The sequence below is a fragment of the Coregonus clupeaformis genome, chromosome 23 (assembly GCF_020615455.1).
Source record: "Coregonus clupeaformis isolate EN_2021a chromosome 23, ASM2061545v1, whole genome shotgun sequence".
Classification (NCBI taxonomy): Eukaryota; Metazoa; Chordata; class Actinopteri; order Salmoniformes; family Salmonidae; genus Coregonus; species Coregonus clupeaformis.
Window position 1 is genome coordinate 15,571,591 of NC_059214.1, and position 23,720 is coordinate 15,595,310.

Sequence of the window (23,720 nt, forward strand, 5' to 3'; positions counted from 1 at the left end):
GTGTGTGTGTGTGTTTGTGTGTGTGAGAGAGAGAGAGAGACTCATTGTCATTGAAGGCCACTAAAACCGACAGCGGGAAATATCTACCCACAATGCCTTGGCTTGTGTCAGATCAGAGGTTGTCGCTAAGGGCTTCAAATTACCTCCTCACATCTGCTCCTGTTCTGCACTGATATGCCCCTGACACACAGTTGTGTATTGCTATACTTGTGAGGACTTTTTGGGGACCAACAATTGATTCCCATTAAAAAAATCATTTTCCCTAACCCCGAAACCTAACCCTAAATCTAACCCCTAAACTTAAAATAGCCTTTTTCCCTTTAAGGACTGGTCAAATGTCCTCACTTGTACAAATTCTCCTTGGTTTACCATTCTTGTGAGGACTTCTGGTCCTCACAAGTATAGTAAACCAAAAACACACACACACACCACCACCATTTCCACTCACACTTCAGTGAACGAAGGACATCTTTCTGATGACTCGGATGAGAAAGGCTAGAAATGACTTAATGACTCAAAGTATTGTATATACAGTTGAAGTCGGAAGTTTACATACACCTTAGCCAAATACATTTAAACCCAGTTTTTCACAATTCCTGACATTTAATCCTAGTAAAAATTCCCTGTCTTAGGTCAGTTAGGATCACCACTTTATTTTAAGAATGTGAAATGTCAGAATAATAGTAGAGAGAATGATTTATTTCAGCTTTTATTTATTTCATCACATTCCCAGTGGGTCAGAAGTTTGCATACACTCAATTAGTATTTGGTAGCATTGCCTTTAAATTGTTTAACTTGGGTTTTTGGGTAGCCTTCCACAAGCTTCCCACAAAAACTATAGTTAGTTAACAAGGAAATTGTTGAAAAACAAGTTTTAATGACTCCAACCTAAGTGTCCAACCTAAGTGTATGTAAACTTCTGACTTCAACTGTATACAGTATATTCAGGTCTTTCCTCATTGGGGAGAATAACATGAAGTGCTTGCCGTTCCGTCTGAAACCAGATACGATGGGTCTCAGTGATTAAAAGCAATGCAGCGCCACAAAGAACTGCTCAAATCCATAGCCCTCGCTACACAGCCTTTCAGATCTTTCATATCAAAGCAGGATTTCCACGGTCACCCCACAGTGGCTTTGAAGCTTCCTCCCACACACACACTATATACAGGTAACTGACAAAATAAAGGAAACACCAACAAAGTGTCTTAATAGGGCGTTGGGCCACCACGAGCCAGAACAGCTTCAATGCACCTTGGCATTGATTCCACAAGTGTCCGGAACTCTATTGGAGGGATTCGACACTATTCTTCCACGGGAAAATTTATAATTTTGTGTTTTCTTGGTGGTCTCATGCAATGCTACAGAATTGTTGAGATCTGGTGACAGACAGCCATGGCATATGGTTTACATTGTTTTCATGCTGATCAAACCATTCAGTGACCACTCATGCCCTGTGGATGAGGGCATTGTCATCCTATGGGGGCATAGCCATGGTAGCCCAAATAATGGCCAAAATAATGCCCCTAATTGCTTAATTAACTCAGGAACTACACGTGTGTGAAACACCTGCTTTCAATATACTTTGTATCCCTCATTTACTCAAGTGTTTCTATTATTTTGGCAGTTACCTGTATATACACAAACCAGGGTTTCGTTAGGGAAATGTGGCGCCGGACAACGTGACCGGGAAGATTTTAAATTTACCGGCCATTTGAGAAATTTCCCAGACCCATATGCATTGGGTGCATAACCCATTAGGGCATCCACCCACGGTGCTCAGAATGACAGAACATGCAACTCATGTAATGAAGCCGCCGCCAATAAAATGTCATTTTCAAACATTATCCAAAATGCAATTCGTGGGAAAACATTCTAAACAGCGCACCAAGGAAAACACCATTCTAAAAATAGTACCTGATAGCGGTTCCATTTGTGACACATGAAGATCTCTGTTAGAAACTTAGAAAGCGGGTAATCTAAAGTGCTAATTTGACTAGGATTGTGCCTTTGGCTTCTGGACAACGAAATAAAGTTGATATGAACAGGAGAGAAATGGCATAGCGGTGGATCCAATAGGGAAGTAAATGGAAATACATTTGCCAAAATTATATAATTACTCCGGTCTATACATAAATAAATAAAATCATTCAAAATACTTCACCAGAAAGCATGACTTAGCCACAGATACATTGAGGATAATTTGTTTCTTTTAAAAAACAGCTGTGGATCGTTTCAAATCACAGGACTATGCCTATTTGGGGAGGCCGCAATTTGGGCAGCGCGCGTGGCAAAAGGCCTAGATGATTATTGAGGTGGCTGTCAGTAAAAAGCATCTAAAATATGTGTGAAGATAAAGTGTCTTGAGTATAATTTAAAATCTTGAGACAAGAAGGGGAGGGGGTGTGTGGCGAAGATACAGTTGAAGTCGGAAGTTTACATACACTTAGGTTGGAGTCATTAAAACTCGTTTTTCAACCACTCCACACATTTCTTGTTAACAAACTATAGTTTTTGCAAGTCGGTTAGAACATCTACTTTGTGCATGACACAAGTAATTTTTTCCAACAATTGTTTAGACAGATTATTTCACTTATAATTCACTGTATCACAATTCCAGTGGGTCAGAAGTTTACATACACTAAGTTGACCGTGCCTTTAAACAGCTTGGAAAATTCCAGAAATTGATGTCATGGCTTTAGAAGCTTCTGATAGGCTAAATGACATGATTTGAGTCAATTGGAGGTGTACCTATGGATGTATTTCAAGGCCTACCATCAAAATCAGTGCCTCTGCTTGACATCATGGGAAAATCAAAATACATCAGCCAAGACCTCAGAATAGGCCTGAAGGTACCACGTTCATCTGTACAAACATTAGTATGCAAGAATAAACACCATGGGACCACGCAGCCGTCATACCGCTCTGGAAGGAGACGCGTTGTGTCTCCTAGAGATGAACGTACTTTGGTGCGAAAAGTGCAAATCAATCCCAGAACAACGGCAAAGGACCTTGTGAAGATGCTGGAAGAAAAAGGTACAAAGGTATCTATATCCACAGTAAAACGAGTCCTATATCGACATAACATGAAAGGCCGCTCAGCAAGGAAGAAGCCACTGCTCCAAAACCACCATAAAAAAGCCAGACTACGGTTTGCAACTGCACATGGGGACAAGGATCGTACTTTTTGGAGAAATGTCCTCTGGTCTGATGAAACAAAAATAGAACTGTTTGGCCATAATGACCATCGTTATGTTTGGAGGAAAAAGGTGGTTGATTGCAATCCGAAGAACACCATCCCAACCGTGAAGCACGGCTGGCAGCATCATGCTGTGGGGGGTGCTTTGCTGCAGGAGGGACTGGTGCACTTCACAAAATAGATGAAGGAAAATGATGTGGATATATTGAAGCAACATCTCAAGACATCAGTCAGGAAGTTAAAGCTTGGACGCAAATGGGTCTTCCAAATGGACAATGACCATAGCATACTTCCAAAGTTGTGGCAAAATGGCTTAAGGACAACAAAGTCAAGGTATTGGAGTGGCTATCACAAAGCCCTGACCTCAATCCTATAGAAAATGTGTGGGCAGAACTGAATAAGTGTGTGTGAGCAAGGAGGCCTACAAACCTGAGTCAGTTACACCGGCAATGTCAGGAGGAATGGGCCAAAATTCACCCAACTTATTGTGGGAAGCTTGTGGAAGGCTACACAAAACATTTGACCCAAGTTAAACAATTGAAAGGCAATGCTACCAAATACTAATTGAGTGTATACTTCTGACCCACTGGGAATGTGATTAAATAAATAAAAGCTGAAATAAATCATTCTCTACTATTATTCTGACATTTCACATTCTCAAAATAAAGTGTTGATCCTAAATGACCTAAGACAGGGAATTTTTACTAGGATTAAATGTCAGGAATTGTGAAAAACTGAGTTTAAATGTATTTGGCTAAGGTGTATGTAAACTTCCGACTTCAACTGTATAGGCAAGTCTCTCCAGAATAGCCTGATAGCCTGTCGCCTGCACTTGAATGGTGAACGCGAGGCATGCTTCAATTACCAGTTCCACCAAAACCGTTAACACACGATTGCACTTAGAACTGTTGCGCAATGGATGGGTTTATACTCCAGCCGCAACCAGTTGATGAGCTGCAGGAGAAACCCCAGCTCAAAATAGGCTCTGTATGATGTGCGCATGTGATAGATGTGTTGGATAAATAAGATACATGATGACTAACGAAAATACACACAAGCCAATTGAATTCCACTAATTTAAGCAAATTGACCTATAGACCAATAAGCATGACTGTCAGAGGTATTTACATAGACTGGTATTTCCATCAATTAACATTGCAACGGAAAAAAAAATATTGTGGCCATTTTGCCAATTTGTTTATCTGTTGTTGTTGCTTTGTTTTTTTTTGGGGGGGGGGGGGGCAAAAGCCAAAGGAAACCCTGAAAAACACACACACGAGTGCACACACATCAGAAATATTCACCTTTGACACTGTGTCACAAATGAGACTCCCGCTGTTCCTCCTGCTCACCACCAGAGGGAACCCTCTCCTGAGTATTAAACCCCTGAACTTCATTTCCCACATACCTGGCTCTGATTACCGTTGCACCTGACTCCCATCAGTAGACTATTTAGGTGCTCTCTAACTCTCTCTCTTTGCGAAGTCTTGTTAGCCCTGGTGTTCATTGCTGTGCGTTTTCGCCTGTGTCTGTCTACCCGTGGATTTACTCTGGACTGTTTTTCCCTCCTTGATTGTTTGCTGTCTGCCTTGGACTACATTCTTTACTGGACTGATTGTTGTAGCTTGCTGCCTGCACTGACCTTATGCCTGTACCTGGATTCCGAGTTGCCTTATCCCTACTGTTGTGTCTGCTGGCGATTGACTCTGTTTGTACGACCAAGATTGTAATAAAACTGCAAATGGATCCTCACTCTCCTGGAGCGTCATTACAGAAGACTTCGCCAACACACGATCCAGCAGCTCTGGTTCAGATGTCCACGGAGATCTCCACTCAAGCTAACCAACTCGCCATTCATCAACAGCAGCTAACCCATTTAACTACAGTAACAGAGGAACTCGTCAGGACGCTACAGAGGTTGCCGGTGTCGCTAACGAACCCAGCCCCTCCTCAATCGAACGCGAGTGTGGGCGCTTCTCCACCACCGTTACTCACAGTTAACCCACGTCTGGCTCTCCCTGATAAATTCGACGGCAACCCAACTAAAAGTAAGGGATTTCTACTGCAATGTTCATTATTCATTGATCAACAACCAGCGATGTATGTCACCGATGCCAGCAAGATTTCCTTGGTATGCTCACTCCTCACTGACAAGGCGTTAGAGTGGGTGACGGCGGTTTGGAGAGAGGATGGCACTGCTTTCCCATCGTTTGGTACCTTTCTTCAACGCTTCCGGGAAATATTTGAACACCCGGAGGGAGGTAAGAGAGCTGATGACCGACTACTGGCGTTGAGCCAGGGCAGGAATACCGCAGCAGAATATGCTTTGACATTTCGCACTCTAGCAGCTCAAACCGACTGGGTGGAGAGCACACTTAAACTGCTCTTTCGCAAGGGACTCAGCTTGGAGTTGCAATCCGAACTGGCCTGCCGAGATGAAGGGAGATCGCTGAATCAATTCATCGAACTAACCATTCAGATTGATAATCTGATTTGTTCACGTCGTCCACTCAGAACGGTACCCACCAGCACACAATACCCGGTCACTCTGTCTCAAACTGAACCCATGCAGCTCGGATATACTCACCTGACTCCGGAAGAACGAGAACGCCGCATACGTCAACATCTCTGCCTCTATTGTGGTCAACCGGGCCATCTGAGGGCGTTTTGCCCCACCAGACCACCTCCTCGTAATCCCTCTTCGGTGAGTCCTTGTGTTCAAGCACATCACTCCAGTTCTTGCATCAAAGTACCTATAGTATTATCTCTAGAGGGCAATCAGATATCCACATCAGCTCTATTAGACTCAGGAGCAGCCGGGAACTTTATGTCTCACGAGTTTGCCCAACAACAACAACTCCCATTAATCTCCTGTGACTCTCAATTGGCAGTGGAGGCGCTAGATGGACGGCCTCTCGGCGATGGGAGGGTCCTGCACACCACCGTGGACCTTCAACTACAGACCGGTACCCTTCACACTGAGGTAATTCGTTTCTACGTCATTTCATCACCTCATAACCCGGTTATTCTTGGACTCCCTTGGCTACGTCAACATAATCCCCTCATCTCATGGAGGGAGGGTCGTATCATCGAATGGGACCCGTCATGTCACTCCAAATGCTTAACTGGCAGCCCTTCACTCTCCATTCAGACCGTCACGCTAAAGGACGAGCCGGTCCTTTTCTCCACTCTTCCCATTGAATACTCTGACCTCATCGAAGCTTTTAGCAAGACCAAGGCGATGGAACTCCCTCCCCACCGATCAAGCGACTGTTCCATCGAACTATTACCAGGCACAACACCACCTAAGGGCCGAATCTTCCCTCTATCACAACCCGAATCAGAAGCCATGAACAACTACATCGAGGAGGAACTTTCGAAGGGGTTCATTAGAACGTCGACATCACCTGCAGCCTCTGGCTTCTTCTTTGTTAAAAAAAAGACGGTGGCCTACGCCCTTGTATCGACTACCGGGGTCTCAACGACATCACCGTCAAGTTTCGATATCCTTTACCGCTGGTACCAGCTGCCCTAGAACAACTCCGCAAAGCCAAGTACTTCTCCAAACTGGACCTCCGCAGCGCCTACAATCTCATTCGCATCCGGGACGGTGATGAATGGAAGACAGCCTTCTCTACCAGCACTGGGCACTATGAGTATTTGGTTATGCCTTTCGGGCTGTCCAATAGTCCGTCCGTATTTCAGTCGTTTATCAATGACGTCTTTCGGGACATGCTTAATCGTTGGGTAATTGTTTACATCGATGACATTCTCGTCTATTCCAACACCTATGAGGAACACGTGCAACACGTGAGAACAGTATTACAACGACTCATTGATCACCAATTATACGCCAAAGCAGAGAAGTGCGAATTTCACCAGACTTCCACGTCTTTCTTGGGCTACATCATCAGCCAGGAAGGAGTCGCCATGGACGAGAAGAAGGTCAAGGCCGTTCTAGACTGGCCATTGCCAGTAACCTTAAAGGAGTTACAACGCTTCTTGGGATTTGCTAACTTCTACCGACGCTTCATCAGGAATTTCAGCTCGGTAGCCTCTCCCTTAACCTCTATGACTAAGAGAAATGCACGACACCTCACCTGGTCAACTACAGCACAGGAGGCTTTCGCAGAACTCAAGTCACGTTTCACATCGGCCCCCATCCTCCACCACCCTAATCCTGAAATCCCGTTTATAGTTGAGGTGGACGCTTCTAATACGGGCATTGGAGCCATCCTCTCACAGCGGCACGGATCCCCACTCAAGCTCTATCCGTGCGCCTATTACTCCCGCAAACTTAGTCCAGCCGAACAGAACTACGACGTCGGTAACCGAGAACTGTTGGCCATGAAAGCAGCTATGGAGGAGTGGCGTCATTGGCTGGAGGGAGCTAAACACCCGTTTGTGATTCTAACTGACCACAAGAATCTGGAATACTTGCGATCTGCCAAGAGACTGAATCCCAGACAAGCGAGGTGGGCTCTCTTCTTTACACGATTTGACTTCACCGTTACCTATCGTCCCGGTTCAAAGAACACCAAAGCAGACGCATTGTCACGCCAACACGACGGTGTAGTTCCCACTGAATCCAAGGAAACCCTGCTTCCTGAGTCATTAATCGTGGCCCCTATTCAGTGGGACATCATGACAGAGCTCACCCAGGCCAATTCACAAAAGACCCCTCCTCCCGAATGCCCCCCTAACAAAACTTTTGTACCTCAAGATCTCTGTCAGAAAGTGCTACAGCAAGTTCACTCCGTACTCAGCTCCGGTCATCCTGGAATCGCTGCCACTGTTCACCTGCTTCAGAACAGTTTTTGGTGGCCAACCTTGCGGGCAGACACAATAAAATTCATTAACGAATGCACCACCTGTAACACAAGCAAACATCTCAGACAACTACCATCGGGCCTACTGCAACCACTGCCAGTTCCCCACCGACCATGGTCCCATCTTGCCATAGACTTTATTACCGATCTTCCCAAGTCCAATGGGAACACCACAATACTCACTGTCATAGATCGCTTCTCCAAGGCCTGCCGGTTGATTCCACTTCCCAAACTGCCTACTGCATTGGAAACAGCCGAACTCATGTGCAACCTTGTGTTTCGCTTCTATGGCCTGCCTGAGGACATCGTGTCGGACCGGGGGCCCCAATTCACATCCAGAGTATGGTCAGCATTCTTCCAACAACTCAACATCAACATTAGCCTCACGTCAGGATATCACCCACAATCTAATGGTCAGACAGAACGCCTCAATCAGGAGGTCACCCGGTTTCTCAGAACCTACTGTCATCAGAACCAAGCAGACTGGAGTCGATTCCTCATGTGGGCGGAGTATGCACAGAACTCACTCCAGAAACCCTCCACCGGTTTAACTCCATTCCAATGTGTAATGGGCTTCCAACCTCCCCTATTTCCTTGGTCAGGGGAACCCACCGAGGTACCCTCTGTCAACGACTGGCTCCAGAGAAGCGAGGACATCTGGAGTCAGGCTCACACCCACCTGCTACGTGCTGTCAGGAGACAGAAGTTGCAGGCCAATCGTCACCGTCGCCCCAATCCCGAATATACTCCAGGTCAATGGGTCTGGCTATCCACTCGAGACCTACGCCTCAGACTTCCTTGCAAGAAACTCAGTCCCAGGTATGTAGGCCCCTTTCAAATTGTTAAACAGATTACACCAGTTTCCTTCCGTTTGGCATTACCCTCTAATTATCGTATCTCTCCCACTTTTCATGTATCACTTCTCAAACCCGCTGGTGGTCCGAGAGCGGAGGAGGAGGAGCAGACCAGTGATCAGGGCCCCCCACCCATCTTGGTGGACGGCGAGGAGGCATATCAGGTTCGAGATCTACTCGATTCCAGACGCCGGGGCAGGCTCCTCCAATATCTGGTGGATTGGGAGGGGTACGGACCGGAAGAGCGATCCTGGGTTAATACAGAGGACATACTCGACCCCGCACTCATGACTGAGTTCCATAGGACGCACCCGGAGAAACCGGCCCCTCGACCTCGAGGAAGACCCGGCGTCGTTCGCCTTTTCGCGTCAGGAGCCGCTCGCAGGGGGGGGGGGGCTCTGTCACAAATGAGACTCCCGCTGTTCCTCCTGCTCACCACCAGAGGGAACCCTCTCCTGAGTATTAAACCCCTGAACTTCATTTCCCACATACCTGGCTCTGATTACCGTTGCACCTGACTCCCATCAGTAGACTATTTAGGTGCTCTCTAACTCTCTCTCTTTGCGAAGTCTTGTTAGCCCTGGTGTTCATTGCTGTGCGTTTTCGCCTGTGTCTGTCTACCCGTGGATTTACTCTGGACTGTTTTTCCCTCCTTGATTGTTTGCTGTCTGCCTTGGACTACATTCTTTACTGGACTGATTGTTGTAGCTTGCTGCCTGCACTGACCTTATGCCTGTACCTGGATTCCGAGTTGCCTTATCCCTACTGTTGTGTCTGCTGGCGATTGACTCTGTTTGTACGACCAAGATTGTAATAAAACTGCAAATGGATCCTCACTCTCCTGGAGCGTCATTACACACTGTTTGTGTGAGCCCTTTGAGAAAGGCAGACACATGCAAGGGATAAGTCCCATAGGGCGGTGCACAATTGGCCCAGCGTCGTCTGGGTTTGGCCGGTGTAGGCCGTCATTGTAAATAAGAATTTGTTCTTAACTGACTTGCCTAGTTAAATAAAGGTACAATAAAATAAAAAACATGTGGCGCACACTTAAAATTGCTAGTTCAATGATAGAGTGCATTCGTAAAGTATTCAGACGCCTTGACTTTTTCCACATTTTGTTAAGTTACAGCCTTATTCTAAAAGTATTTTTTTTATAAACATGAAATAAGCGCTAGACAGTCAGGGAGCATTGGAAATTCAAAAAACTATGGATAGAGGACAATTTTTGGCACATTTTTACTATAACCAACATTCAGTGCGGCCTTCCAGACCTCGTTGAAGACCGAATGCGGCCTCCGGGGCAAAATTAGTTTGACACCTCTGCTCTATGGCAACAACGTTGACTCGATGGAGGATGGGGTGCATACACAAATAGAGGAGAGGACTGGTGCAAAGGAGAGGGAGGGAGAAAAATGAGAGCGGGCAAGAGAGGAGAAGATGTAGGAGAGGAAGGATGTAGGAACAGCAAGAAATAGGGAAGGAAAGGGCACAGAGAAAGAGAGGGACGCTGAGCGTGAGGTAAATTTAAAATGCATTGAGACAATACAGTGCGTTCAGAAACTATTCATAACCCTTAACTTATTCCAAACTTTGATGTGTTAGTCTGAATTTTAAATGGATTAAATAGATTTCCTCTCACCTATCTACACACAATACCCCATAATGACAGTGAAAATATGTTCAGAATCGACTGAAAATGAAATACAGCTATCTCTTTTACTCAACATCACTGAGTACCACTTCATATTTACAAGCATGGTGGTGACTGCATCATTGTATGGGTATGCTGGTCATCGGCAAGGACTAGGACGTTTCTTAGGATAAAAATAAACGGAATAGAGCTAAGCACAAACAAAATCCTGGTTCAGTGTGCTTTCCAACAGACATTGGGAGACAAATTCACCTTTCAGCAGGACAATATCCTAAAACACAAGCGCAAATATACACTGGAGTATATATAGCCTAGTTACAGTTTGGACTTAAAATCGGCTTGAAAATCTAATGGCAAGACTTGAAAATGGCTGTCTAGCAATGATCAACAACCAACTTGACAGAGCTTGAAGAACTTTAAAAAGAATAATGTGCAAATATTGTACAATCCAGGTGTATTGACTAAGGGGTGTGAATAATTATGTAAAAGAGATTTCATTTTCAATAAATGTGCTAAAACATCTAAAAACATGTTTTCACTTTGGCATTATGGGATATTGAGTGTAGAAGGGTGAGAACAAATATATTTTGAATTCAGGCTGTAACAATAAGTCAAGGGGTATGAATACTTTCTGAAGGCACTGCAGGCTTTCCATAAAAAAGGGGTTGAATACTTGACTCAAGACATTTCAGCTTTTCTTTTTTTTTTTAAACAGAATTTCACTTTGACATTGTGGGGTATTGTGTGTAGGCCAGTGACACAACATCTCAATTTAATCCATTTTCAATTCAAGCTTTAACAACAAAATGTGGAACAAGTCAATGGATGTGAATACTTTCTGAAGGCACTGTAGGAGGGAGAGAGAAATAGGAGGAACACGATAGAGAGGAATGATTAATGGAAATAAATATTTGTTAAAACACCAAAAATTGGTGATTGTCATTGTGCCTACACTTTTAGCCTGAATTGATGGGTCTACTGCTGTCCGTGTGGGTCAGTCTCGACAAGTCAACTCTGTCTTGGGAAAAAGTTCTGTGTTCTTGTCGAACCACAGCGCAATTTGTAGCGTATATACACACACACACACCACATTGCTCATGTTTTACCGGTACATCGTACCCCGCTATTTATTTTGCCAGGACGCCATACCGGATTACTTTCACCCCTGGAAGAGACCCAGTGCACAAAAGCCCCCAGCCAGAAACATTATCAGTATAGCAGAGTGGTACACAAATATGCATTGCAGCAATCCAACCTCTCAGTTCATATTTCTGTTGCTGGATTAAATAAGAACCTGGTCCTGTGTTTGACTGTGTGTGGTAGCCAGGAGAGGATGTAGGTGCACGTGTGTGTGCCCACGCAAGGGTTTCCGTTAGCCGGTAAATGCCGGCTTTTGGACCCCCCCTTTAAATTTTTTTGTCCCACAATGTCCAGAAATAATACAATTACACTGCAAAATAATACTATTTATTTATTGATGGAAATACCAGTCGTTGTGCTCCAACTTCAAAGGCAAATATACTTCATAGGCTAATAAATCCTCAAGCAGCTTGGAAATTAGTGTCATTGTGTGCGTTTCTATTTTTACTCACACAAAAGGGGCAAGGTCCTCATAAGGGACTTCAGCTAAGAGTATTTAGACTGGGCAAAACTGGCAAAGATTGTGTTGATTATCCCCATTTCCAGTGTGCTTTGGAAAGAAGTGCTTTCATAAATGCATGGCGCGAGCCTCGTTTCACAGGAGCATTGTAAAATAAGCTTTCTCTCAATGAACCAGCCTTAACGAATTTAGTTTATTTAAATATCGAATTTGATTGTCCAACATCAGTTTTATAATTACTTCATTTTGTGGCTGCCTAGTGTCCTCTTTCCACTGCTGTGGTGCTGAATCACAGCAGGAGTGGGGCGGGCCGGTCCAGTCATGGCTAGAAGGGTTCCAGCGTTGTCAAATTAACATCAAAAGTTGCATTTTAGCTAACCCTAACCCTTTTCCAAACCTTAACCTAATTATCCTAACCTGCTACAAAGTCGAATCTGACATACATTTTACAAAAGCTGGATCCCTTCTAGCCATGACCGGCCGGTCCTTGAGTTACAATCTATTAAGCATAATTCAAATGTTCAAGCCAGACTAAATTTAAATTGGAGAGGCCTAGATTGTGTTTGAAAACAGCTGTGTTTTATCAATTAAAATGTTCATACAAATAGCCTAAAGGACAGCTCTTTAGCAAATTATATTATACACATATAATAATACCCTAAGCAGTGGTAGGATAATGTTTTTTTCTTTTTAAAAATGATTTATAGCTGGGATGACGACGCAACGGGCAATGTTTTGCTTTTCAATAAAACCTGTCATGTTGGTATAAGAACATCATTTAACTTTATTACAACTTTGCAGGCTAAGTTCTATTCGGTTAAAATGAATTACAATAATCTAAATTAGATTTTGAGCCCCGTGGGTGGACGCCCTAATGCATTACACACCTAACGCATATGGATGTCCGGTAAATTTGTCAAATGTCCGGTAATTTTAAATCTTGCAGGTCACGTTGTCCAGCGCCAAATTTTCATAACGCGTGCATGCATTCATGCATGTGTAATCATCTCCTGTGGGGAACAAACTGTTGCATTGTTTCATTTTGATCCCCTCTTTCAAGTAGGAGGTTAGTATTATAAAAACAGCGCAATATAGTGTTGCCAACTTAGCGACTTTGTTGCTAAATCTTGAACGTTTTCAGACCCCTCCACCGAAGTTTTTGTTGATTTAGTAACTTCCTTGTTTGTGTGTGCCTCCGCCGGCTGCTGCCTGTGTGTGCACCCGTCATTTGCTCCCCTTCCCCGCCTCTCTCCGCTCTAGCCTCTAGGTCCTCTCCCCACTGCTGCAGCAAGTGACGTTATTACATTGGTTCGTTGTTTTTAAATGATACCAAAGCTCTCCAATAAATAAATAAAAATGTATTTATTTTCTAAAAACGTTATCTACCTTCTGTTTTTTTCCTGTGCTGCTTAATTATTTAAAATCGGTTCCTCCTTCAAACGTTCTATTTAGTTTTGCTTTGGATCATTTTTTATTGAGTGAGACCAGCATAAGCATAAAACAATTAAATACATTTTTAATGCGTATATTAACATTATGACATCATGTCATGACGTCATCTAGTGACAAATGGAGCAACCAACAGCTACTTTCCTTGAAAAAAGTTTGCAACATTGACAACATATTGTTCTTCTCACACACACACACTGACACACACACACAGCTGGGTGTATGACCGCACTGTCTGGCCCCAAGTCATTCTGTGGCCATCTCTCTCCCCTCAATGTCTCACTGTCCCAAACACACATTCTCAAACTCTTCTCTTCCAAATAACACTACCAATATCTCACTCATAACAAACACACGTAGATGTAATGATAAAATAACGATTTATGGACATACTAATCAAAACCAGGGGTTAGTATCTAAAACGCCAAAAACCATAATAATGCCACAACAACCCTGTACTACACGGTGTGTACTCTGTTGTGCCACTGCCAATATGTGACAGGTTTGGGATCAGTGTGAGACTTGAACACCAGGTTGATAGAGTTGACTTTGATGTGTATTGGCCTGACATGGGTTCCGGCAGGGACAGATTGCATTGGGCTGTCCCTGCTGAGCTTGGCATTCTGCTGCCCTGGCTAGCCTGGCTAGCGGTTAGCACGTCCTTGGCTGCCCTTTCTGGTGACTGGTGATGTAGTGACTGGACGCGGTGACTGGATGTGGAGACGAGAGGGGGTGGTGGGGTTTAGGGAGTGGGCTGAAAAGCTCTCTAGGTCAGCTGCTCCCAACCTTTTCTGTTCTGGGGAACACCAAAAGCTTGAGGACAGGTTGGAAACCACTGCTCTAGGTGAGAGATACCTGGAACGGGAGAGGACACGTCAAGTTCAAAGACACATTGTTTATGTTATCTGTATATCAGCGCCAATTCCAGTCCGGAAGGGCTGAAACACTTTTTTGTTTCTACCTCATAGTTAATTGCAATCAGGGGTGTTCTGGACCTCCAGGACTGGAATTAAACAGCTTTGATGTACATACAGGGATACAGCCACACATGCGTGCAGGCTATACACACGCATATGCACATAAATCCTCTCACCAGTAGGGTTGGGCGGTGTCCAGATGTTTATCCCTTCATACTGTTCCCGTACCATACCAGGGTATACGGTATTACAAAGGGTCGCTGTTTCTATCCAAACGAACATAAACTAATTGCAAGGACAGACAACCCAGTTCATAAAGTTGTACAACTATCTCAAAAGGGTACTCACAGTTTGCTGCACGCACAAAACAAATATTAGATAGCAGCGATCTTGATCCAGGAGGGGACTGATTGTCTCTGACGTAACCAAGAAGCGTGATCTTGCAAGCTAGACACTTAACTAGCAAGTTAGCAAAACAAATGCATAGCTGAAGAACTTATTTGGCACATCTGAGATAGTTATAAGATATTTAGCTGCCAAACATTAGTAGTGAATTTCAAGTGTAACTTGATCACATTTTTTACGTTTTAGTCATTTAGCAGACGCTCTTATCCAGAGCAACTTACAGTTAAGTGAGTGCATACATCATTTTATTATTTTTCATACTGGCCCCCCGTGGGAATCGAACCCACAACCCTGGCGTTGCAAACTGAGCTACATCCCTGCCGGCCATTCCCTCCCCTACCCTGGACAACGCTGGGCCAATTGTGCGCCGCCCCATGGGTCTTCCGGTCGCGGCCGGCTACGACAGAGCCTGGATTCGAACCAGGATCTCTAGTGCCTTAGACCACTGCGCCACTCGGGGAGGTCACCTCTCTTGCGCTACACAACAACGAATAGTGACGTCACGAAGCAAAACATACTGTGGGTATTTCAAAATACCCCGGTATACGGTATACCGCCCAAGTCTACTCACCAGCACAGCTAATTTCCTCTGACAGTAGTGTTTCTTTAAACCACTGATATCCAAGGAGAACGCACACTCCCTGTGTAGAGATGTAGGGCATCAGATCCATCCACTCGCTCCCTCTCCCCTCTTCTTACTCTTGATAGTGTCCTTTCATCCCCCTCTCTCCATTTCCCTTCTTCCCCCGATGCCCCCTCTCTCTCCAAGGTCAAATACAGGCTCCATGTGGTGTGTTAGCCTGACGACTCACATTCAATTCTTCCGCTGCTCTGTCGCTACATACTTTAGTCAGACTACCATCGTTTAAGTCATTTGTGGTGACGAGGGGCATGGTATTTTCAAACCACCGCTTTACACACATGTGTTCTGGCCCAACCCATCAGTTTCTGGTCCAATCAGATGGTCCCGAGGGTTCGCATTCGGTGAAGGGTCAGGGAGGTACTCCGGCGTTTGGCCTGAGCAAAGAGTCTGGGTAGCCAGGCAAGTGGTGTGTGTCTTTTCTGCCGTAGGGCGGGACACACTCCAGGCTTCTAGTCTCTCACACCGGAGGGCCTCAGACATAAAAACACATTCTTTGAGCTTTAAAAGGCCTACTAGTTGCACATCCACACGTGAGCGAAAAAACACACAGATGAGAAAACACACAGGCACACTCACACATATACAAAAAGGGAGAGTAACCCAAGAATGTAATGTTATCATTACACCATCTGTTCTGGTACAGGGTGTGAGGTAGCAAGATTGCACTTGACGCAATGGAGCAATTGAGGGCAGACGTCACAAACGAGAGCCAGGGACATACCACACACACACACCACCGCCGCAGTCAGCCGTGATCGATAGAGTAATGGTGTATCGGCAGTGGAAACTATCACACGGCGCACTGGGGAAAACATCACCCAGTCACAACCCCCTAAGGCAATTTAGGAGGGAGGGGAGACGGGATGTTTTGCAAAGTTGTTACTAGTTCTGTCCCAATATACAGCAGGCACAACATCACAGTCAAAGCACTTAACATTATCTGAGCACTGTGGTAGGAATTCAAAGGTCTGTTTTGCAAAAGAGACATTCTCTTGATGACACCACACTCTGTAAATAACGGAGAAAGGGGAGAAACGGATACTTCTAGACAAGCAAACTTTTAAGCAGAGTGGGGTAAACACTGCCTACCCTAAGCAGTGGTAGGATAATCTATAATAGAAAAGTGGACCTACCGTGAGAAAGGGGTGAGAGCTGGAAGTTACTTCTTTGGAGTTCACTCTGCGTTTACTGAGAGAAAGAGAGCGAGAGAGGGCAGGGGAGAGAAAGAGAACAGTTAGGATGAGCAAGCCTTGTATAACACCATTGTACATTCAGTGCATACATAACACTGCCTCATCGGAAAACGCAGAAGCCAGTATCCAATGGACCTTGGTGTTATTTTAACAGCTCCAAATTCAACGAATGTGCCGTTAAGACTGCAAATTAAATCTTAAATGAGATTGACTGTACTGAGTTTGCACATCACTGGAGACATAAATTGCGTCCCAAATGGCACCCTAATCCCTACATAGAGCACTACTTTTGGTCCCTGGTCCAAAGTACTGCACTTTATATAGAATCCGGCATCATTTGGGACATAGTCTCCCGAGTGGCGCAGTGGTCTAAGGCACTGCATCGCAGTGCTAGCTGTGCCACTAGAGATCCTGGTTCAAATCCAGGCTCTGTCGTAGCCGGCCGCGACCGGGAGACCCATGGGGCGGCGCACAATTGGCCCAGCGTCGTCCAGGGTAGGGGAGGGAATGGCCGGCAGGGATGTAGCTCAGTTGGTAGAGCATGGCGTTTGCAACACCAGGGTTGTGGGTTCGATTCCCACAGGGGGTATGAAAAATAATAATGTATGCACTAACTGTAAGTCGCTCTGGATAAGAGCATCTGCTAAATGACTAAAATGTAAAATGTATAGCCATATTGTAGCAAACAAGTGTTTTTCACCCGGCGCTGTCAACACGTCAGAATGGGTTATAGTCCCCTCAACAAACATTACCAAGCTGGGGACACTGGGACTGAACACCTCCCTCTGCAACTGGATCCTGGACTTCCTGCCGGGCCGCCCCCAGGTGGTGAGGGTAGGCAACAACACCTCCACCACGGTGACCCACAACAAGGGGGCCCCTCACTCCGTTTACCCACGACTGCGTGGCCATGCATGACTCCAACACCATCATCAAGTTTACTGACGACATGACGGCGGTAGGCCTGATCACCAACGGAGAGGAAATCAGAGACTTGGCATTGTGGTGCCATGATAACAACAACCTCGCCCTCAACGTCAGTAAGGCCAAGGAGCTGATCATGGACTACAGAAGAAAGAGGGGAGCGCACGCCCCCATCCACAGGGCTGTAGTGGAGCGGGTCGAGAGCTTCAAGTTCCTTGGAGTCCAGATCACTAAGGACTTAACATGGTCCACATACACCCGCACAGTCGTGAAGAGGGCACAACAGTCAGGAGGGTGAAAAGATTTGGCATGGGCCCTCGGCTCCTCAAAAAGTTATACAGCTGCACCATTGAGAGCACCATGCCATTCAGGACCTCTATATTAGGCGGTGTCAGAGGAAGGCCTGAAAAACTGCCAAAGACTCCAGCCACCCAAGCCAAACTGCTCACTCTGATACAATCCGGCAAACGGCACCGGCGCATTGGCTGTAGGACCAACAGGCTCCGATACAGCTTCTATACCCAAGCCTTAAGTGCTAAATAGCCATTAGACTGCTAAATAGTTAATTAATGTTTACCAGGAATATCTGCACTGATCTTAAACACTCACAATACTATATACAGTGGGGGAAAAAAGTATTTAGTCAGCCACCAATTGTGTAAGTTATCCCACTTAAAAAGATGAGAGGCCTGTAATTTTCATCATAGGTACACGTCAACTATGACAGACAAATTGAGAAAAAAAAATCCTGAAAATCACATTGTAGGATTTTTTATGCATTTATTTGCAAATTATGGTGGAAAATAAGTATTTGGTCACCTACAAACAAGCAAGATTTCTGGCTCTCACAGACCTGTAACTTCTTCTTTAAGAGGCTCCTCTGTCCTCCACTCGTTACCTGTATTAATGGAACCTGTTTGAACTTGTTATCAGTATAAAAGACACCTGTCCACAACCTCAAACAGTCACACTCCAAACTCCACTATGGCCAAGACCAACGAGCTGTCAAAGGACACAGAAACAAAATTGTAGACCTGCACCAGGCTGGGAAGACTGAATCTGCAATAGCTAAGCAGCTTGGTTTGAAGAAATCAACTGTGGGAGCAATTATTAGGAAATGGAAGACATACAAGACCACTGATAATCTCCCTCGATCTGGGGCTCCACGCAAGATCTCACCCCGTGAAGTCAAAATGATCACAAGAACGGTGAGCAAAAATCCCAGAACCACACGGGGGGACCTAGTGAATGACCTGCAGAGAGCTGGGACCAAAGTAACAAAGCCTACCATCAGTAAAACACTACGCCGCCAGGGACTCAAATCCTGCAGTGCCAGACGTGTCCCCCTGCTTAAGCCAGTACATGTCCAGGCCCGTCTGAAGTTTGCTAGAGTGCATTTGGATGATCCAGAAGAGGATTCAAATATTTAAATATATAAATAAATAAAAATACACACACACACACACACACTCACACTACTGACATTCTCACACAAAACCCACATTCACATACACTAACCCAACAAACACACACACACTTTCTCATCATATGCTGCTGCGACACTGTTCTTTATTTTACTCTTATTATTATCATCTATCCTGATGCTTAATCATTTTACCTTGCTTCATGTGCATATCTACCTCAAATACCTCATACACTTGCACATTGATCTGGTACTAGTACTCCCTGTATATAGGTAAATTCTTGTCTATTTTATATTTCGTGTTACCATTTTTCTTTTTACTATTGTTTTAACTCTGCATCGTTGGGAAGGGCTCGTAATTAAGCATTTCACAGTTAAGCCTACAACCGTTGTATTCTGCACGTGACAAATACAACATGATTTATATTCTGAGTCGTGTCACAGCCAAGGCGATTTCTACACCACTGGTGGTGAATGGGCTCAATTGAAAATGATGTGTGAACACCCATACACACCTAAAATGTTTTCACTGCACGCACGCATAAATACAGTAAAACGCCCAACATTCACACGGGCACACACACCTATACAAGCGTACACTAGGCTTGGGCGGTATACCGTATACCGGGTATTTGGAAAAAGCCACAGGATGGTTTTTCCAATACCGTCAAAACAATGTTTTTATACATCTGAACATTTGTAGTTCCTTTAAGTAAATACCTGCAGTCAACTTGTGCAATACATTAGGAGATAAAGATTGCGTTCTTCATTTCACCGGTAACAATTTTTCATTATGAAGCTTATCGGTAGTCCCCAGTCATGTGGTGTTTGTTTAGTAACACACAGCAACGAGAGACTGGAGCCTTGTGTGTCACCTACTGTTGTGCAGCATGCACCAGGTGTTCTATTTACAATATGGAATTCACAACTTAATGTTTGCCGGATAGATACACTACCAAAAGTATGTGGACACCTGCTCAGGGAACATCTCATTCCAAAATCATGGGCATTAAAATGGAGTTGGTCCCCCCCTTTGCTGCTATAACAGCCTGCACTAGATGTTGGAACATTGCTGCAGGGACTTGGTTCCATTCAGCCACAAGAGCATTAGTGAGGTCGGGCACTGATGTTGGGTGATTAGGCCTGGCTCGCAGTCGGCGTTCCAATTCATCCCAAAGGTGTTCGATGGGGTTAAGTTCAGGGCTGTGTGCAGGCCAGTCAAGTTCTTCCACACCGATCTCGACAAACCATTTCTGTATGGACCTCGCCTTGTGCACGGGGTCATTGTAATGCTGAAACAGGAAAGGGCCTTCCCCCAACTGTTGCCACAAAGTTGAAAACACAGAATTGTCTAGAATGTCATTGTATGCTGTAGCGCTCAGATTTCCCTTCACTGGAACTAAGGGGCCTAGCCCGAACCATGAAAAACAGCCCCAGACCATTATTCCTCCTCCACCAAACTTTACAGCTGGCACTATGCATTGGGGCAGGTAGCGTTCTCCTGGTATCCGCCAAACCCAGATTTGTGAAGCGTGATTCATCACTCCAGAGAACACCTTTCCACTGCTCCAGAGTCCAATGGCGGCGAGCTTTACACCACTCCAGCCGACGCTTGGCATTGCGCATGGTGATCTTAGGCTTATACATTTAGGCCTACTCTCACACGCACACTCTCAACCAGTCTCTCTCTCTCGCCGTATCCCATCCGAATTATAGCTTGCCCATTAAATCAGCTAAAGCTGTAATTATACCACCTCCAACATGTCATCTGATTGTGAAGAATGATGAAATCACGCTGCAATCCCCTGGTTCGAGAGAGAGAGGGAGGAGACGGGTGTTGGGTGTAAAACGAATTGGTATGCATTCTCTGCGGAGCACATTTTCATTACAGACAAACAAGCAAACAAACAAGCTTACTATTAAGAGTAAGAATAGCAGAATACACCACGTGCAATTTCAAAATCTGGTTGGGCATCTGCATTTTTTTCTCTAAGCCTAATATACGCAACCGGCCACCCTACAGTGTGCAGGACCCCATTGATTCGTACAATTTGTAACACTCACCTCCCTTCCGAATGCTTTTAAAAAAAACAATACAAATTAACAATCATATCACGTAAAAGTGAATTACTTAGTCTTTAGGAAACGCAACAAAATAAAGAGATTGATGGGAATGGGGGGGAGGGGGACCCATGTACCCCACTTAAATCAAGCAGGCTTCAGTCAACCACTTGGCTTTAGTCACCCTCAAAATTGGAGGAGACAAATCCAGCTATCCTTGTCAGGCCTCACACACTGGGCAGACAGGGGTCCTGGCATTGAGAGCTCGCACAGCTTCCCCACATATGGTGCTGGATCAAGAGTGACCTCATTGAAGAGGATAGCCAGGAGCCTGTCTACGTAGCATGCAATGTTTTTGAAAAGGGAAATGTTTGTTAAATTAATTGATGCTATCAATTTGTTGATATAGTGATCAACTCATTCTACAATGTGTTTTCTAGTGTTTTTTTAATTACTAATTTTGTAGTATGCAATATTTGGTTGTGAACAAAAAGTTGGCTACCGTGAAACTTATCAAACTCGGAAAGTTAATTTTAGTAAACCCTGGCAAGATCCACTGTCAATGATGGCATCCGTTTTCAGGATTAGCTTCCTGGCAAGACCCATTGAATGTTCTCCCACACTGATAAAGCAACTTTACTCGAAATGTGCACTGCACACGCGTGACTTTATTATAATTTTATAGCGTGTCCACACGAAATGAAAAGCAGCCACTGTTGTCAGATGTCTTCATTCTTCAGAAAATAGTGTAAAGGTTAATTTTACACTATGGCATACAGTCACAACACAGTGGGCTTTTTCCAGTATGCTGGTAAGTAGCTTGCCAACAAACATTCACACCACAGATGAAAGGTTACCAGTATCTACTAGAAGCTAGCTTACAGTTTGTAAAACAAAGGCGTAGGGGCACAAGTGATGACGGTTTTAAGGCGGTACATATTTAAATGAGATATGGTAAGAAGCTACCATTGGTGTATAGAAAGTCCTACTTCATGTAGCGTTGCATAAAGCCGGAAGTAAATCCTTGGTAATGCCTGCCTCCTGAATTCAAGTGTTTTGACACAGGGGGAGGGGACCAGTTACTTTAAGATCAAACTTTATCAATGCACCAGCTACAGTCATTTTTTCATACTTGGGTCACCCTACTTTGAACTGGTTTCATCCAATTTGATGCTTCGTAAACAACTGACAGTGAAATGCTTACAATGGAGAAAAAAACAAAAAGAACACGAGGAATAAATACACAACGAATAACGATAACTTGGCTATATATATATATATATATATATATATACACACACATATACACACACACAGTTGAAGTCGGAAGTTTACATACACTTAGGTTGGAGTCATTAAAACTCATTTTTCAACCAGTCCACAAATTTCTTGTTAACAAACTATAGTTTTTGGCAAGTCAGTTAGGACATCTACTTTGTGCATGACACAAGTAATTTTTCCAACAATTGTTTACAGACAGATTATTTCACTTATAATTCACTGTATCACAATTCCAGTGGGTCAGAAGTTTACATACACTAAGTTGACTGTGCCTTTAAAAAGCTTGGAAAATTCCAGAACATTATGTCATGGCTTTAGAAGCTTCTGATAGGCTAATTGACATCATTTGAGTCAATTGGAGGTGTACCTGTGGGTGTATTTCAAGGCCTACCTTCAAACTCAGTGCCTCTGCTTGACATCATGGGAAAATCAAAAGAAATCAGCCAATACCTCAGAAAAACAAATTGTAGAGATCCACAAGTTTGGTTCATCCTTGGGAGCAATTTCCAAACGCCTGAAGGTACCACGTTCATCTGTACAAACAATAGTACGCAAGTATAAACACCATGGGACCACGCAGCCGTCATACCGCTCAGGAAGGATGAACGTACTTTGGTGCGAAAAGTACAAATCAATCCCAGAACAGCAGCAAAGGATCATGTGAAGATGCTGGAGGAAACAGGAACAAAAGTATCTATATCCACAGTAAAACGAGTCCTATATCGACATAACCTGAAAGGCCGCCTAGCAAGGAAGAAACCACTGTTCCAAAACAGCCATAAAAAAGAGACTACGGTTTGCAACTGCACATGGGGACAAAGATCATACTTTTTGGAGAGATGTCCTCTGGTCTGATTAAACAAAAATAGAACTGTTTGGCCATAATGACCATCGTTATGTTTGGAGGAAAAAGGTGGTGGCTTGCAAGCCGAAGAACACCATCCCAACCGTGAAGCACGGGGGTGGCAGCATCATGCTGTGGGGGTGCTTTGCTGCAGGAGGGACTGGTGCACTTCACAAAATAGATGGCATCATGAGGAAGGAAAATTATGTGGATATATTGAAGCAACACCTCAAGACGTCAGCCAGGAAGTTAAAGCTTGGTCGCAAATGGGTCTTCCAAATGGACAATGACCCCAAGCATAGGAATGGGCCAAAATTCACCCAACTTATTGTGGGAAGCTTGTGGAAGGCTACCCAAAACATTTGACCCAAGTTAAACAATTTAAGGGCAATGCTACCAAATACTAATTGAGTGTATGTAAACGTCTGACCCACTGGGAATGTGATGAAA

The 23,720-nt window shown here is 44.4% G+C and overlaps 1 protein-coding gene across 2 annotated transcripts in view; it reads right to left on the reverse strand.

Annotated features, from left to right (window-relative positions):
* The window catches only part of LOC121536650 (double-stranded RNA-specific editase 1-like), a 174,461-nt gene that overhangs the window by 84,246 nt on the left and 66,495 nt on the right, over positions 1-23,720 (reverse strand). Inside the window, exon 3 of one of the 2 annotated variants that reach the window (XM_041844062.2) lies at positions 16,678-16,732. The exons of the other annotated variant lie outside the window; for it this stretch is intronic. The gene's annotated coding sequence lies outside the window, so the exon portion shown is untranslated. The remainder of the gene's footprint in view (positions 1-16,677; positions 16,733-23,720) is intronic. 2 annotated transcript variants of the gene reach the window in all.